This window comes from Thermobia domestica, chromosome 6 (genome assembly GCF_964235325.1).
Source record: "Thermobia domestica chromosome 6, izTheDome1.hap1.1, whole genome shotgun sequence".
In the NCBI taxonomy this organism is placed as follows: domain Eukaryota; kingdom Metazoa; phylum Arthropoda; class Insecta; order Zygentoma; family Lepismatidae; genus Thermobia; species Thermobia domestica.
Window position 1 is genome coordinate 264536608 of NC_137459.1, and position 17253 is coordinate 264553860.

General features: G+C 48.1%; 1 pseudogene; it reads left to right on the forward strand.

Annotated features, from left to right (window-relative positions):
• Positions 1-2693: 2693 nt before the first annotated feature.
• Positions 2694-4981, forward strand: LOC145688693 (large subunit ribosomal RNA; annotated as a pseudogene).
• The last annotated feature ends 12272 nt before the right edge of the window (positions 4982-17253 follow it).

Below are 17253 nucleotides of genomic sequence, written 5' to 3' on the forward strand. Positions count from 1 at the left end.
GATTTAATTCTATGATTAAATCTTCGAGTAGCTCTCCTCTTTCATCTGTCTCTGCATGATGCCATTGCACTGACTTTGCATTTACATCTAATAGACATATTATTTTTGCATTGGAGAAGGCGTAAGTTGTTTCGCGTAGTTTATTTAGGTATGGTTCAATATTATGTCTAAACTGGAAGTATGAATTGACCAGCAAGAAGTCACCTGTATCTGCTTTAACTTCAATACAGCTGGTCCATTCATCACAAATTTGATGAATTTGTACTATCTTCACCTTATTATTAAAATTCAATATGGCTGCCATAGGCATGTCTCCGTTGCATACTTTTTTTTGTGATGATTGGCATAAAAGGTACTCTTCCCCTTTGCGTGTAGGGTTCCTGTAGACACACTATGTCTAATTCCTGTTCTTCGACTAGTATCCTGATTTCCTGGAGGACCGTTTTTGATCTATTTGCATTTATTTGTGCTACTCTAATGTCATGGCTGTTTCGTTGTAACATAACAGGTGGGCCATCTTTGCGACGGGTCATGGACAGTCCTCCCGTGTGTTCTAACAAACTGCCTGTAGATCTCGTTTATGTCGAAGGTTTCATTTCTCCTGTCGAAGACTTTCACGACATACGTCATGAGTTTCAGTGGATCCGTGGATATATTTTCAGCTTTCAATGAGACCCTGTCTATTGCTTCTATTTGCGGAAAGTTGATATATTTTTTCCTTTCTCGTGTAGGTTCCTTACCAGTACTCTCAGGGCCATCGTGTCTTCTGATCTTCAAGCCTTGAAAATCTTAATGCATCTTCTAATTGTTTGTATACGCGATCAGGGTTTACGTTTACGTGTGCGGTTTCACCTGCATGACCTGTTATTTCTTGGCCGGCACATTCCCCATCGCTGTGGTTTTTCACCTGTGTAATTGTTGTCGTTCTTTCACCTTTGGCCTCCTTAGGTTTACTCTCTCCTCTGCGGTTGTTAGGTTTTCACCTGTATAATTTTATCAGTATCTGTTAGTTTTCTGTTTGCGTGCCTATATTTCTTCTACTTGTAGTTTTGGTTTTATACGCTATTAGTCTCTGTAAATCTTAGTTCTTTACTTACTCTCCTTCTATTCCTGGCTTTGTTTCCGTCGTGCTCTTCCTCTGTGTGTTTTGGACTCCTAGTCGCCATAGTCTGTTTTGGCAAGGGTCCTCTGAAGAATTAGTTTGTAGGTAAGACAGTCCTTCGTCTTATCTGCTTTGCAGGCTTTCTTTCTTAGTGCATGTTGCTTTTCGGTCTTTTTTCCACAGTCCTTTTTCTCATGCGATTTGCCTCCGCAGTGAGAACATACCGCTTCATTTTTGCAGTACTTCGCTATTTGACCATAGTCTCTGCATTTCATGCATAACAGCACTGATAAGTAATCCTTAACTGCTATGGCATCGAATTCCAAATACATCCTTGGATCTCGTAGTAGCTTCTTCCTTATATCTGGCGACACCTCAACCACATGATGACATGGAGCTTTAAGTGGTCCTGTCCTAAATTTAGGTTTGAAAACGTTCTTAAATTCCGCGACTTCCATCTTATCTTCATAGTTTTGTTGATGGACGATTTCTACTAGTTCTTTTATTTCTGATGGTACATTGTACAGGATTACCAATGGTCTCTTTTTCTTCTGCCTTTCGCACATTAAAGTTTTGCGGATGTTGTCATGACTCGTGATTTTGGTAATCTTCGCTTTCAGTTTCTACTATTAGAGTATTGTTGGTTGCTCTCATAGACCTTATTTTGATATTATCCTTTGTTGGATTTAAAGTTTTTGTGAAGTGACGTTCAACTTCCTTAATACTCTCGTTTTGCTTGACTTTGATGAATAGGGTATGTTTCTGTTTGTCTTTGTTGAGTTCAATTTGCCGCTGCCGTTCATCCGTTGTTGTCTTCAGTACCTCCGCAGAGGTTGGAGTACTTTTCTCGTAGGCGGCTTTTCGTAGTTCATTGTTCTCTTTTTGCAAGAGCTCAACTTGTCCTTGTAGTTTGGGTTACACGTCAGTGACACAAAAAGCTTTTAATTCGCTCGGGTCGGGCGATTAGAGTTAGTTTGCTGCTTTGTAGGCCAGTAACCTTTTCTGATCAAAGTGGCCTTGAATCAAAAACGAGTAGTCATGATTTTTGGCTACAAACTCATGGGCAGCCTAAGATTATTCCTTGTGGTGCAGGGAAAGGCTTTCGAATGAACACGCCCAGCTTTGTGGTTAGTGACTGCAGCTGACTCCGGAGAGTGGAAACTGTGTGTTCTTGGGCTTCCGCGACGGCGGTTGTCTTAAATGACCAACAAAGTCTGGTGGTTTACAACCCCCTGTTGAGGCAGTTTTTGTCTCGACGAAAGTTCCTGAGTGAATTGGGGAAGTTAGTCCTTGGATTTCATCCTTGCCAAACCCCTTTCGATGGGAACGAGACTGTCTTGTGTACATGCAATTCCCTAGCCTGGGCCGGCGCAAGTTGGTTGGCGAACAAGGTAATTGGACCTCTGAGTCTTGCTATTCCAATTTGCCTCTATTCCCGGATGAGCTTCACTACAAGGTGCCGGCAAGGGGTCAGGAAGTGACCCTTGACCTACCTTGGCGATCTACATCTTGTAAATTGAGAAGTCCTGTTGTGAGCGGGCCTTCAGGCGCGCTCTATTTTTGGAGCTTGACCTCAGATTAGGTGAGATTACCCGCCTAATTTAAGCATATTAATAAGCGAAGGAAAAGAAACTAACTAGGATTCTCTTACTAACGGCGAGCGAACAGGGAAGAGCCCAGCAATGAATCTCACAGTCGTTGGTTGCTGAGACATGCGGTGTTATGGAGGGTCGATTCTCGCGAGTTCTTCAGGCGTGTCTGAGTCTCTTTTGAATAGAGCCAATGCCCATAGGCTGTACCAGGCCCGTGCAACCATTTCAGTTCTCGGGAACACCTCTCCTCAGAGTCGGGGTGATTGAAAGTGCAGGCTTAAGTGGGTGGTAAACTCCATCTAAGGCTAAATATGACCACGAGACCGATAGTCAACAAGTACCACGAGGGAAATTTGAAAAGAGCTTTGAAGAGACAGGTCAAGAGTACGTGAAACCGTTCAGGGGTACACGGATGGTACCTGAAGCTCTGGATTAGAGATTCAGAAAAATCTGTGTGGATCGAATTTTAAGGTTAATCTTTTACTCCTTCGGGGGTTGGTACTTCTGGGAGAGGCAGCTGATTCTACAAAAGACGTCGCATTTCTGTCTTTCGAGGCGTCAGAACTAGTTGGATGCCAGTCCACGGCCTGGGGAGGAACTTGTCCGGGTCCCCGTTGCCCTTAAAAACCCCTGGTGTTCCGGCTGGAGTTCTGCAGTATGACAATAAGGAGTTGCCCCCGTTTAACGCTTTCATGTCTGTACAAGTGTTGGATTTGATAGCCCGCGGACTTAGTCCCAGACTTTGCACCAACAGCATCGGACTACTAGACTCTATGAACCGGGCGTATTTCTTGTTTGTAGCTTGTACTGTTTAATGGACCATCCGACAAGTCTTGAAACGCGGACCAACATGTGCGGGAGTCATTGGGAATTACTGAACCCAAAGGCGTAATGAAAGTAATGGTCTCTGTATAGAGACTGAGGGAAGATGGAGACCTTTAATTTGGATGGGTTGACACGGCCTCTCTGTTGCCTATCACGGGCCCTCCCGAATTCCTGGGGTGTCTCCTTCTCATTGCGAGATGAGGCGCAGCTACAGCGTATCTGTTGGGACCCGAAAGATGGTGAACTATGCCCGGCCAGGACGAAGTCAAGGGAAACCCTGGTGGAGGTCCGTAGCGATTCTGACGTGCAAATTGATCATCGGAGCTAGTATAGCGGGGAAAGACTAATCGAACCATCTAGTAGCTGGTTCTCTCCGAAGTTTACCTCTGGATAGGTGGTGCTCATTTGAACGAATGTCGAACGAGTCTCATCCGGAAAAGCGAATGATTAGAGGCCTTGGGGCCGAAACTACCTTAACCTATTCTCAGCGTTTCGTTCATCCCACAGCGCCAGTTTAGCTTACCAAAAGTGGCCCACTAGGTACTCCGATCCTGAGCCTCTGCTTCACACTCAAGCAAGCAGAGTTTATCACCCATTTAAAGTTTGTTATGGCGCCTAAATCGGAGCGTATTTTGAAACCATAAAAGGTGTTGGTTTCTTAAGACAGCAGGACGGTGGCCATGGAAGTAAGAATCCGCTAAGGAGTGTGTAACAACTAATCTGCCGAAGAAACTACCCATGAAAATGGATGGCGCTCAAGCTCCGTGCCTATACTCGGCCGTTACTGCAGTGGAGGCTGCATATCACACTGAATGAAGCAGTAACGAGTAGGAGGGTCGCGGCGGTGTGCGCAGAAGGGTCTGGGCATGACCCTGCCTGGAGCCGCCGCCGGTGTAAATCTTGGTGGTAGTAGCAAATACTCCAGCGAGGCCCTGGAGGACTGATGTGTCGAAGGATTTCGTGTGAACAGCCGTTGCACACGAGTCATTCGATCCTATGCCCTAGGATAACTCCAAAGGGATTACGGGCATGAACTGTTGTGTGAAGGGGTTAATTAGGACCCTCGTCCAGAAATACGACACTAGTACGGCTCAAGTGCTATCTCACTTAGCCTTCACGGATTTCCCAATGCAATACCCATCCTTCGTTCGAAAGGGAATCTTATTCGTATTCCAGAACCGATCAGCGAAAACGTATTTTACGTACCCTCGCAGGTTCGTCAGGGCAAATTAACAGGATTCTGAGACGTCGACGGGGGCTCTGGGAAGAATTTTCTTTTCTGTTTCAGCGTTCACGTTCCATGGAAGCATTTCGCATGGAGATAGGGACTAGAACGCGAAGACCACCACAGTTTCAGCGGTGTTGAGAGAGATCTGAACATCCTAGAAATGGACACGTGGAGGTATTGCGCCCGATCGTACCCATATCCGCAGCAGGTCTCCAAGGTGAAAAGCCTCTAGTCGATAGATTAGGTAAGGGAAGTCGGCAAACCCGATCCGTAATTTCGGGATAAGGATTGGCTTTGAGATTCGGGGCTAGTCTGGCTTGGTCGGGAAGTGGGTTTTTCGCAGACGTGCCGGGCCTGGGCGAGGTGACGGTGAAGGGTTACACCTTCTTCCTTAACCGAGTTCGGTCCCGTGCCTTGGCCTCAAACGGATCTTCCTTGTTGGGAGCGCCTTGTTACGGCTCGGTATCTTGTCGGCTGCAATTCAACGATCAACTCAGAACTGGCACGCCCGGCGTCGGGATGTGGCGCCCCCATCGCCCAGTTCTTCGGAACTGTAATCAGCCACTGGTCCTCCAGGTTGGGGGTTGTGCGGGGCCGATCACCTGGCATTTAAAACCTGCGATCGAGCATAGTTAAAAATATAATCCTCGGATGTGGACTTCTCTTTTAGAAGACAACCTTGCAATAGACTGGTTTTGCTTTTGGATTTTCTTGTATGACGCTGGACCCGGGGCCGTGGGACGGAGGAGTGCAGCGCATGCGCACCCTGCAGGACCGGAAGGAGTGATGCCCTGAAAAGGAATGCTGGGAGTCTGCGGTCCGGGAATCTCCAATGAACCATTGGTTCTTCCCCTTACACGGTGGGACGTGGGTCCTCTCAAAAGTACCCATCAGTCGGCGGTGCAAGTGGCTCTGCCTCCTTGTCATTTTGACTTGGTGTCACAGCTTAGCTTGCTGACAAGGGTCATGCAGGTAGGACCTGCCAGCCTCGTTGGCCGCTTCGAACCATGACGGGGAAGCTGAGAGGATTTTGGGCTTTCTATAGTTATGGCTACGCATCAACCACCCACCCAGGAAAGAGAGAGAGGAAAAGGTTTGTCTTGCACCAAGATATTTAATTATTAAAGATAGACCAAGTGATACCGTTGGAGCATTATGTAAATTGTCACCGTTCATCGTTCATCGTCAACTTCATCACATTGCCACAGTTACGTTTCCTCCTGGCCATATTCGCAAATTACGGAATGGGACGCTCCTTGTTCAAACGACCACAGAAAAACAGTCACAATTACTTCTAGCTAGTAAGCAGTTAGGACCTGTTCCTATTCTGGTTGAGCCTCATCGACAATTAAACACTAGCAAAGGAGTCATCACTTGCTTCGATTTGAGAGAGTTACCAGAGGCGGAAATATGTGCCGAAATAAAGGATAGCCATGTGAAAGACGTCCATTGCATTACTACGAAGAAAAATGGTACAATACAGCCCACGGATTCGTATGTCACTACTTTCGCTTTACCTGACCTTACAACGCATTTGAAAGTTGCTTACCATCGATTGAAGGTCCACCGGTACATATCATTACCCTTACGGTGCTTTAACTGCCAACATTTTGGCCACTCAGCCCCTTCTTGCCATGCCTCTGTCATCTGTGGCAATTGTAGTTCTGCAGCTCATAGTCCGGCCCCATGTGTGGCCCCATCGAAGTGCACTAATTGTAAAGGTGACCACCCAGCTTGGTCACGTGACTTTCCTACTTTTGTGACTGAGAAGAAGATCCGTAAATTGATGGTAATCGAGAAGATCTCCGCCGCTGAGGCTAAACGAAGACTACAGCGAAAAGTCAACTTCGGCACCAGTTTCTCTTCGCTTCTAAAGACCAGCCGATCCCAAGGTACCCAGACAGTCAATTCTGCTACCCAAACTGACGTTGAGGCTCCCAGTGCGCCAGTCTCTTCCAAGGCGTGCCGTACCACTACTTCTGTGAACCCAGGTCTATCTCGCACGAAGCACCGATCATCATCTGCTTCGCAGCCTAAGCTTCCCTTGAACGATCGTTCGCCTCCACGAATTGTTAAGCCCATTCCTGCTTCTCAGCCTCCTGCCGCCTCCAGCTGGCTCTATCTCGTCTGCTCCTACTCCCTCCATAACTCAGTTTTTGAAGCAGTCAAACAGACATCCTCCTACCAAACCCCTCACTAAGAAGGAACGAAAAAAACAGCTCCAGGCTCAAGCTTCCAAAGCTGTCTCTCCCTCTTCCACTGCTTCTTCTACCAAGGCATCGAAGAAATCTTCACGCACCCAGTCTTGTAGCCCACCTGGGGCGAAGAAACAGAAGCATACGTCACGTAGTCCACCTAGTGATGACGAGTCTCTTATGGATGATATGGTGGAGGAGGAGCTCGATGATTTTAACCTTGTGGAAGGCCGTGAAAAAGACATTCGCAGTACCTCGCTTCTTGTTCTCGATGCTTGTTGAACATGTCCTTTCTTCAATGGAATTTAAATTGCTATTCCACTCACTACGAGGAATTTAAGCAGTTATTGACATTGTTTCATCCTACCATATTCTGTCTTCAGGAAACGCATTTTACCTCTACTAGCAACTCAGTTCTCTCTGGTTACACTGTATATCGTCATGATCAGCTTACTGCCGGTCGTACAGCAGGTGGTGTAGCAATTGGGGTCTCTGATGCTTACCATTCTGCTCTCATCCATGTGAATAGTGCTTTCCAGCTTATAGCTGTTCGTGTCTTCTTAAGACAACCTGTTACCTTTTGTTGTATCTACCTTACGCGTCATGACGCCTTTACTGCTGTCGATCTTGAACAGATTGCTCGACAGCTTCCATCCCCATTTGTGTTTGTGGGGAGATTTCCACTTTCCTTGACAACACTAACTCATTGCTCCTCAATGATGGCAGTCCCACACATTTTACTACTGCTACTGGTACCTACTCTCATTTGGACCTCTCCATTTGCAGTCCTCAACTTGGTGCCCATCTTACTTGGCGCGTGCATGATTATCTCTGTGGCAGTGACCACTTTCCTATTCTTGTGCATGGTCTTCCGCTCATCCATTCTGCTCCGTTCACTGCCTACAATCTCCGTCGAGCAGACTGGGATCATTTTTCCGCCACTTTTCGTTTCACTTTAGACCCTCGTTTTACTGTTGGTCATTGTGAGGCCTTTCAGCAGAGTATCCTGGCAGCTGCACACGACTCTATTCCTATCTATGCTGGTTCCCTGTGTAAACGCACCGTTCCTTGGTGGTCAGAGGAGATTCGTGACGCTATTCTGGCCCGACGTCGAGCACTACGTACTTTTCATCGTGCTCCTACAGCTGATAATTTGGCTTAATTTCGACTTCTTCGTGCTCGAGCCCGCTATCTGATTAAGCAAGCTAAGCGTCATAGCTGGCGCACTTATGTTTCTTTTACTGCTGGCAGCTCCATGACAGCGGTATGGTCGCAAATTCGTCGTCTACAGGGACATGTTTCCTCCGTTGCGGTTCCATTCCTTATTATCGATGGTGTAATGGTCACTGATCAGGACAGAATTACTGCTGCGTTAGGTCGTCATTTTGCGGACGTCTCCAGTTCTACTCACTACTCAGCTGGATTCCTCCAGTTATAAACAACGCAACGAACGTACGCCACTTCAGTTCCGCTCTGCAACTGCTGAAGCTTATAATTTGCCTTTTACTACTGCTGAACTTGCTGCTGTTTTGTATTCTACGAAGGACACGGCACCTGGTCCTGATGGCATCTGTTATGCTATGCTCCGGCACCTGCCTGACGAAGGCAAGCAATATCTTCTTGACCTGTACAACCGCATCTGGCTTGAAGACTCCTTCCCCGCTGCCTGGCGTGAAGCATACATTATTCCTATTTTGAAGCCTGCTAAACCTGCCACGTCAAATGGAAGCTACCGCCCGATCGCCCTGACTAGCTGTCTGTGTAAACTTTTGGAGATGATGATCAATACCCGCTTAGTTTGGTTTCTTGAACACCATGGCCTCCTTTCCAATCTTCAGTGTGGCTTTCGGCGCTTCCGTTCCACTACTGATCATTTGGCGCATCTTGAAAGTGCTATCCAGGATGCATTTCGTCATCAAAAACATCGGATAGCCATTTTCTTTGACCTTGAAAAGGCCTATGACACCGCTTGGCGATATGGCATTTTGCGGCAACTCCATCTCTGGGGCTTACGTGGCCAAATGGCTCTCTTCATCCAGAATTTTCTCCAACAACGTTCTTTTAGAGTCAAGCTTCGAGCTACTCTCTCTGCTCCGTTTCCACAAGAGAATGGCGTTCACATTGTTTGCTGTTGCAGTGAACAGTGTGACGTCGCAACTCTCCCCTTCTGTTCATGGGCTTCTTTATGTGGATGACTTTACTATCTACTGTCGCTCACGTGATCTCCGTACAGTTACTCGCCATTTGCAGTTAGCGCTCAACCGGCTTCACCGATGGTCTACCACTACTGGTTTCAGCTTTTCTCTCTCCAAAACATTCTGCTTACATTTTTGTCGCCTTCGTCACTGTGCCTATGATCCTGAGCTGTTCCTTGGCTGTTCTCGATTGTCCTATGTGGATCATGTTCGTTTTCTGGGCTTGGAGTTCGACCGACGACTTAACTGGGCTGTTCACGTTCGAGACCTGAAGTACCGCTGTCTCCGCTCCATGAACTTACTACGTTTGGTGTCCCATCTTTCGTGATGTCGTTTGACCGTTTGGTGATGTTGCGATTATATCGTAGCCTCATCCGCTCCCAATTGGATTATGGCTGTGTTGCATATGGTTCTGCTCGACCTTCCATCCTACGTCATCTGGATTCTGTTCATCATCTTGGCCTCCGTTTGGCGCTTGGAGCTTTCTGAACTAGCCCTATTCCTAGTCTCTATGTCGAGGCTCATGAACCATCTCTTTCCCACCGTCGGGACAGCCTGTTCCTGCGCTATTATATTCATATCCGTGCCGTACCTGACCATCCTTCGGCCTTTGCCCTTGAGGATGGTGCTCGCTATTACAGATATCAAGAAGGACCTACTGTTACCCGGATGCGTACCGTACCTACGCTGTCTTCTACACGGATGGTTCGAAGCATGAAGATTCTGTTGGTTGTGCCTTTGTCACGGATGATCATAGCGCTGGCTTGAAGCTCCATCCTACTTGCACTGTGTTCACTGCTGTATTGGTTGCTATCCTGGAGACTTTGCATTATATTCGTCGACGCCATCTCCGACATGTTCTCCTGTGCTCTGACTCCAGCAGCGCTTTACATAGTCTCACGGATGTGTCAACTGTGCACCCTATAGTTCAGCAAATTCTACTCTTGCCATTCCTTACTATTTGCAGGTTGCGATGTCCAATTTTGTTGGGTGCCTGGCCATGCTGGTATTCCAGGGAACGAGTGTGCTGACCGTGTTGCCAAAGAAGCTGCCCTTACAGGACTTGTCTCCGTCACCGCTTCCCAGCTCTGATATTCGCCCTGTAATCAACCGTCTTCTCCTTCATCGCTGGCAGACAAACTGGGATGAGCAACTTCAGAATAAATTGCATGCTGTCAAGCCGCGACTTGGTGTTTGGGCCACGAGTTCTCGTCCTTCAAGACTGGAAGAACGACGATTGGCACGATTACGTATCGGGCACAGCCATCTGACCCATGGCTACCTGTTACGTCGTCAGAACCCGCCTTCCTGCACCCAGTGTGGTGCATTCCTGACCATCCGCCACCTTCTTGTGGAATGTGTTCCTCTTGCTCCTGAGCGAGCCCGCCTTGGCTTACCAGCTGATCTGTCTACCTTGCTTGGAGACGATGTCCAGATGATCCAGCGAGTTTTCACGTACTTGCAGCTTTTGCACGTCTTGCGTGATTTGTGAGTGCATTTCTCACATGTCTTTTAATTAATTTATTTCTGCTTTTATCTACCATTTGTGTTTTCTCATGGTGTTTTTATGCTTGTCATAGCATTTCCTTGCTTTTATCTTCTTTACTGCACTGTCATGTACATTACTAATTATGGGCTGCCCCACGTGTGTGCACCTATTGCCGAGCTGCCCCGGCAGAGAAGATTAACATGCTGTTGTGTACTAACCCGTCCTTGTGTTTGTGTATGGAGTTTGCACATTTCTTGAATGCTATGACATTTTAATTCATAAATGACCGAACACCTTTTACTTATTCCAGACTTTTTTTTTACTTAATTTTGTCTGTGATACAATGCTATTTTGTTGTTGGGTACTTCATTTTACTGTCAGTGAAGGGTGCAAAAGACTTTGCTGTCGACGCGCCCATATAAACTCTTTCAATCAGTCAATCAGAATTGGCACGGACCGGGGGAATTCGACTGTCTTAATAAAACAAAGCATTGCGATGGCCCTAACGGGTATTGACGCAATGTGATTTCTGCCCAGTACTCTGAATGTCAGCGTGAAGAGATTCAATCAAGCACTGGTAAACGGCGGGAGTATCTATGACACTCTTAACTATAGGAGTTAAAAACCAAGGGAATGGGACTCCAAACGGGCAGGAGAAGACTAAGATTTCCCCATTATTGGAGCAGCCAAGAGATCTCCAAACTCATATCAGTCTGCAAGAGATATGCAGAATATCGAAACATTAACTTCTTGGCGGCCGAAGCACTGGAAGTAAGAACGGTGGATGAAATCGGACTCAAAAAGAGAAAGCTGATCCTGCAACGGATCATCCGGAGAACGTCTACGTCCGCAACCTAAAATGTTGAAGCCATACACTTATCTCTCAGGCCGGATCCTCCCATTTGGTCGGGGAGCTACGTGGGGGTACGGACAAACTGGTGGACGAGATCTTGGGCCTGGACCCTGGGGCCGACAGGTTGGAACTGGAGAAGGCCACTTTTGGGGCGCTGCTGGACAAATTTATTGCTATGCGGAACGAAAAGTTCCGAAAGCAAAACACCGAGGAGGAGACCAAGCGACTAAGACATGAGGTTCACCTGATGAGGAATGACTCGCAAGCGAAGCAAGATCTATTGGAGGAGCAGGATCTGGAAATTCAAAGACACATCAAGAGATGTGAGCTCCTCAAGCAACAAACTAAATCTCTCAGAACTGAAAAAGAGTCTGTTCAAGCAAGTGGAGAAGCATGCTTTACAACGTGAGGGAGAAGAAGAATCGGAATATAGACTCTCTAGAGCAAGAGGCCGAGTCTCTGTTAAAACAATTAGAGAAGGAAAGGAAGTTCTTGAAACAGAGCTCGCTCTGAAAACGGTGGAAATACAGAGACTTAACGAGCAACTCAGTAGTTCGAACCTGGAGGCTCAGCAGCTTAGAAGTACAGTGGAGATTTTGGCGGGTTCCTTATTAACAGGAACAGATCAGGCCATCCAGTGTGAACTTATTTCTCGTATGGCTAATGGCGTCATGTATCAAGAAGGAGGAGATTCAGATGATGATGAAACAGCCCTCAAGCTTCCACCTACGGAGACAAGAGAACAATCCAACTGGCTCGAGGCCATACGGGCTCAGGCCTGGGATCTCGTCTTGGAGATGTCGGAGTACGTTGAGAGGGTAGACGAGGCTCTGAGGGGGAAAGCTGTTGGATCGCTGGAATGATAGGGTTGTCCATTTATGTCGCCAGTGGACGATATCAAAAAAAAGGGAGAGAAACCGAAGTCTCAAAGGTCTAACCGTGTCAAGAAGTCTATAAAGGCTTGAGAGTATGCCGACACCGAAAAGCTAAAGTTCCCCGTGCTTTGGTGGATCGTATAATTCAGGAACGTGTGAGTGGCCACCTGGAGGAGGAGACGCCGGCGGCTCTTGGGATACAGGAATTTTACAGCCGGTTGTGGTCGGTTGTAGGAAGACGTGATTGTGAGTTTCAAACGGTGGAGTCTGACGGGGCAAATAGGTTGTGCGCATTTATCTTCTCGAGGATCTACAGACTCGCTTGGCCGAGGTTAGCGCGTACACGGCCCCTGGGCCGTATGGCCTGCGAAAATGCGACCTTCTGGAGAGGTTCGGCGCGATCTGGTCCGGGGGCTGTGTAATGCTATCTTGAGTTCTGGCATGATACCGGTGGGATGGATGCAGCACAGAACGGTTTTGATCCCCAAGTCTGAGACTGAACTCGCCAAGCCTGAGAACTCTAGGCCTATTACCATTGGTTCCCTCCTTATGAGGGTGTTCACTGGGGTGCTGGCGGGCCGCCTTCAGGAGGTCGATCAATCTCATAGATCCCAGAAAGGGTTTCTCAAGGGGGAGAATACCGCGTCCAACTGTTTTCTACTTGGAGAACTCATTGGGAAGCCTAAGAGGTTGGACGTTTTTCTCGCTGTGCTAGATATACGAAAGGCGTTCGATACTGTGCCCTACGAGGCTATCCTCCGGGCACTCAGGAGCAGGGGGTTGCCTAAGAAATTCATAGATGGGTTGGGCTCACTACATAGTCATAATGTGACATCAATTGAAATTCGCCAGGTAACCCTTGAAATTCGAAGAGGTGTAAAACAGGGAGACCCTCTAAGCCCACTTTTTGTTTAATCTTGTTCTGGATGACCTCGTGAGGCGCCTGAAGGATGCCCCGGGTGGACTCATGGTGGAAAGGATTAGGGTAATTTGCTTAGCATACGCGGACGATCTGCTCTTGGTACACGATTCAGCTGCCCACCTTCAGCGTGCTCTGTCGGTTGTGGAGGAGTTTCTATCATCGCTCGATATGTCATTGTCAGTGACCAAGTGCAGATCGTTCGAGCTGGTGGCAACAGGTATACAAGATACTGGTATGCAAGAGACCCAAAGGTAAATATTGGGTCCCAGACGGTTCCCAACGAGGTAGCTAACGAGTCATTTAAGTACTTGGGCTGTCTGTTCATTCTTAATAGTGGACGATTTTAGTCCTATGATGTGGGATACCTCTCTCTCCTCCTGCGAAGGTTGAGTAGAATCCGGTTAAAGCCGAGACAGAAAATAACTCTTCTCCGGCAATAATTACTCCCCCGCTTATACTACTAGTGGACAGTGGTGGAAGTAGTCGTTACTGCCTTGCGGTCATTTGACCAAGAAATAAGAAACTTTGTTAAGCAAACTCTTCACTTACCAGCCTCCACCACCGACTTTCTCCTATACGCGAGAAGAAAAGACGGTACATTAGCAATACCTCGCGTAGAAAGGATTGTGTCGTATGGAGCAGTCAGAAACTTGGTAAAATTTGTGTATGGTAAAGACTATGTAATCGGGCATATGGCTCTGGAAGCAGGACTCCTTGCGATAATGAAGGAGTTTGCAAAGAAAAAGAAAATATTCGGACCGCTGTCAATAGGGAAACTGGAGAAGTCCGCGCAGAGGAGAGGGAGGAAGAATGTGAGAGATGGCCCAGTCTGGAGTCCCAATGAAAAGGTGCTACTTATTTTCGCAAATCGGCGGTCTCCAACGCCTTTCTATATGATGATTCCCTGCTTACTGCCGGACGATTCATAGACGCACTTCAGCTGCGCTCTAAGACTATGGGAATTCGGCTAGTTTTGGCTCGGGCTACCAAGGGTATAGACGTCCAATGCAGGGGATGTCATGAAAGAGTGGAGACGGCCGGCCGTGTTGTTGGGAGTGTTTTAGACACAAGCCTCGGAGGGTGCACCCGGCGTCGGGATGTGGCGCCCCCATCGCCCAGTTCTTCGGAACTGCAATCAGCTACTGGTCCTCCAGGTTGGGGGTTGGGTTGGGCCGATCACCCAATCTAAAAATACCGATCGCTGCAGAAACCAAAAATGCCTCGGATGAAGCCGGACGGATCTTCTGACTTGACCCCTGCATGGATATGGACTTGAGTTTGGTTACTATTGGCCGACGCTGGACCCGGGATCGTGGGACCGAGGAGTGAAACGTGTTTGCACCCAGCCGGACCGGATGGAGTGATGCCCGGAAAGGGAAAGCTGGGAGTATGCAGCGCAGGGATCTTCGAAGAATCACTGATCTTTTCCCCAAACACGGTGGGACGTGGGTATTCTCGAAAGTACCCATCAGTCGGTGTTTCAAGTGGCCCTGGCTCCTTGTCAGTTTGACTTGGAGTCACAGCTCAGCTTGTTGACAAGGGTGGAGCAGGTAGGACCTGCCCATCTCGTTGGACGCCTCGAACGATGACGGGGAAGTTGAGAAGACTTTGGGTTTACTATACCTATGGATCTGCATCAAACAACTTCTTCAGAAAATACTCAGCAAAGCAAAGTGAACACAGTACCCAGATATTTAATCATTGCAGATAAGTCAGACGCGACAGCTGGTTCTCTACACAAGTTATCGCCGTTCGTCATTTATAAACATATTTGCCATATTGCCACGGGTACTTTCCCGGATGGCCACATCAAGAAACTACGTAATGGTACCTTGTTAATACACACCACTACTGATAAACAGTCTACTCTTCTTTTGAAGTGTCAGCAGCTTGGATCAGTGCCTGTTGTTGTTCAACCCCACCGCCAATTGAATGTTAGTAAAGGAGTGATTACCTGCAGAGATTTGCACGATGTGCCGGTGGAGGACATCCTGGAAGAGCTACGCGCCTCCAATGTTATAGACGTGCATCGTATAACTGTGAAACGGGATGGGCAACTGGTAGCCACTCATTCTTACATTTTGACCTTCGATCTTCCTACATTGCCGCCTATTCTGCGTGTTGGCTACCTACAACTGAAGATTCGACCATATATACCGTTGCCATTGAGATGTTTTAAGTGTCAACGCTTTGGTCATTCCGCCCCCACTTGTAATGGACCCGCCACTTGTGGTAACTGTGGTGAACCTTCCCATGGATCTGACAAGTGCAACGCATCTTCTAAATGCGTCAATTGTAATGGTGCCCATCCTCCTTGGTCCCGGGATTGCCCAAAGTTTACCGAGGAGAAAGCGATTAAAGAACTGATAGTCACTGAGAAGATCTCTGCTGGTGAGGCTCGCCGCCGCGTGCTGCCCAAGCTGCCTGCTGGTGGCAGTTATGCTTCCCGAGTATCCTTGACCACGACTGGCACCCAAAACTGTACTGCAAGCACCCAGACCACCTTTGCCGCTCCTTCTGCCGCTGGCTGTACTTGTGGAGCATCTCAACCATCTAGTGCAAGCAAGTCTACGGGTACCATGACTCGTTCGCGGCCTTCTCCGTCGCCTGCCTCTGCTGCAGTACCTACCTCACCTCGCTCTCGCCGAGAGAAATTTCTAAAAACTACACCAACTGCTACTTCTACACTCCCGAAGGACAAGAAGAAAGGTTCTCAATCAACGCCTGTTTCCACCGGCTCTTCGAAAGCGGCTCGTCAGCCCTCTGTTAGCTCTCCTAACTCGAAGAAACCTAAACCATCTTGCAGTCCCTCTGCTGATGATGCCTCTTCAATGGATGGTGTGGAAGAAGACGCCTGTGAAGCGTTTCACGAGGTGACTCCGCGACGCCGTAAGAAAGTCAGTGGCAATTTTCTGGTTGTCGATTCTGTTTAAATCATGGCCCTGCTTCAATGGAACCTCTACGGCTTTTCCACTCACCACGAAGAATTTCGACAGCTTCTCTCGCTCCTGGATCCGATTATCTTCTGTTTACAAGAAACTCACTTCACACCCACCACCAACTGTCTTCTTCGTGGCTATACTGTCTATCGCCATGATAAAATGACTGACGGTCGTGCTGCTGGCGGTGTTGCCATTGGTGTCTCTGGGCTCTATTATTCGACACTGCTCCATTTGACTACGACCCTTGAGGCGGTTGAAACACGAGTGTTTCTTCCGCAGCCTGTTACCATCTGCTGTGTCTATCTCCCGCGTTCCACCGCCTTCACTGCCGCTGATCTGGACAACCTCTACAGCCAGCTTCCAGCGCCTGTCATTCTGGTTGGCGATTTCAACGCCTACAATGTCTTGTGGGGGTCTATCCGGAGCGACCCTCGTTGCCGAGCACTGTCCACTTTCATCACGAACCAGCCTTTGATTCTTCTGAATGATGGCAGCCCAACACACTTTTCCGCTGCCACAGGGACTTTTTCACATATTGACCTGTCTTTGTGTAGCCCAGCCTTAGGAGCTCAACTGAAATGGCGCGTACATCCGGATCTTTGTAGCAGCGACCACTTTCCCATTGTACTCACTGGACTACAGCTCCCTCTACCGGGACCGTCGTCTCGCTACAACCTGCGTCAGGCTGACTGGACACGCTTTGCTTCGGCCTTTGATTTTACACCGGATCCTAGGTGGTCTGTAGATACATACTGTGCAGCTCTTAACTGCAGCATCCAGATGGCAGCTGATGCGGCTATTCCTGTCCATCATGGTCTTCCTCGTCGTCGTGTTGTTCCTTGGTGGTCTGCAGAAATTAGCCAAGCTATCCGTGCCCGCCGACGATCCTTGCGTGCGTTTCGACGTGCCCCTAGTGAAGTCAAGTTAGCTGAGTTTCGCCGCCTCCGTGCTCGAGCACGGTATTTGATCAAGCAGGCTAAACGCCGCAGCTGGCGTGTGTATGTCTCATCTCTTTCTGTGCAGAGCACCATCTCC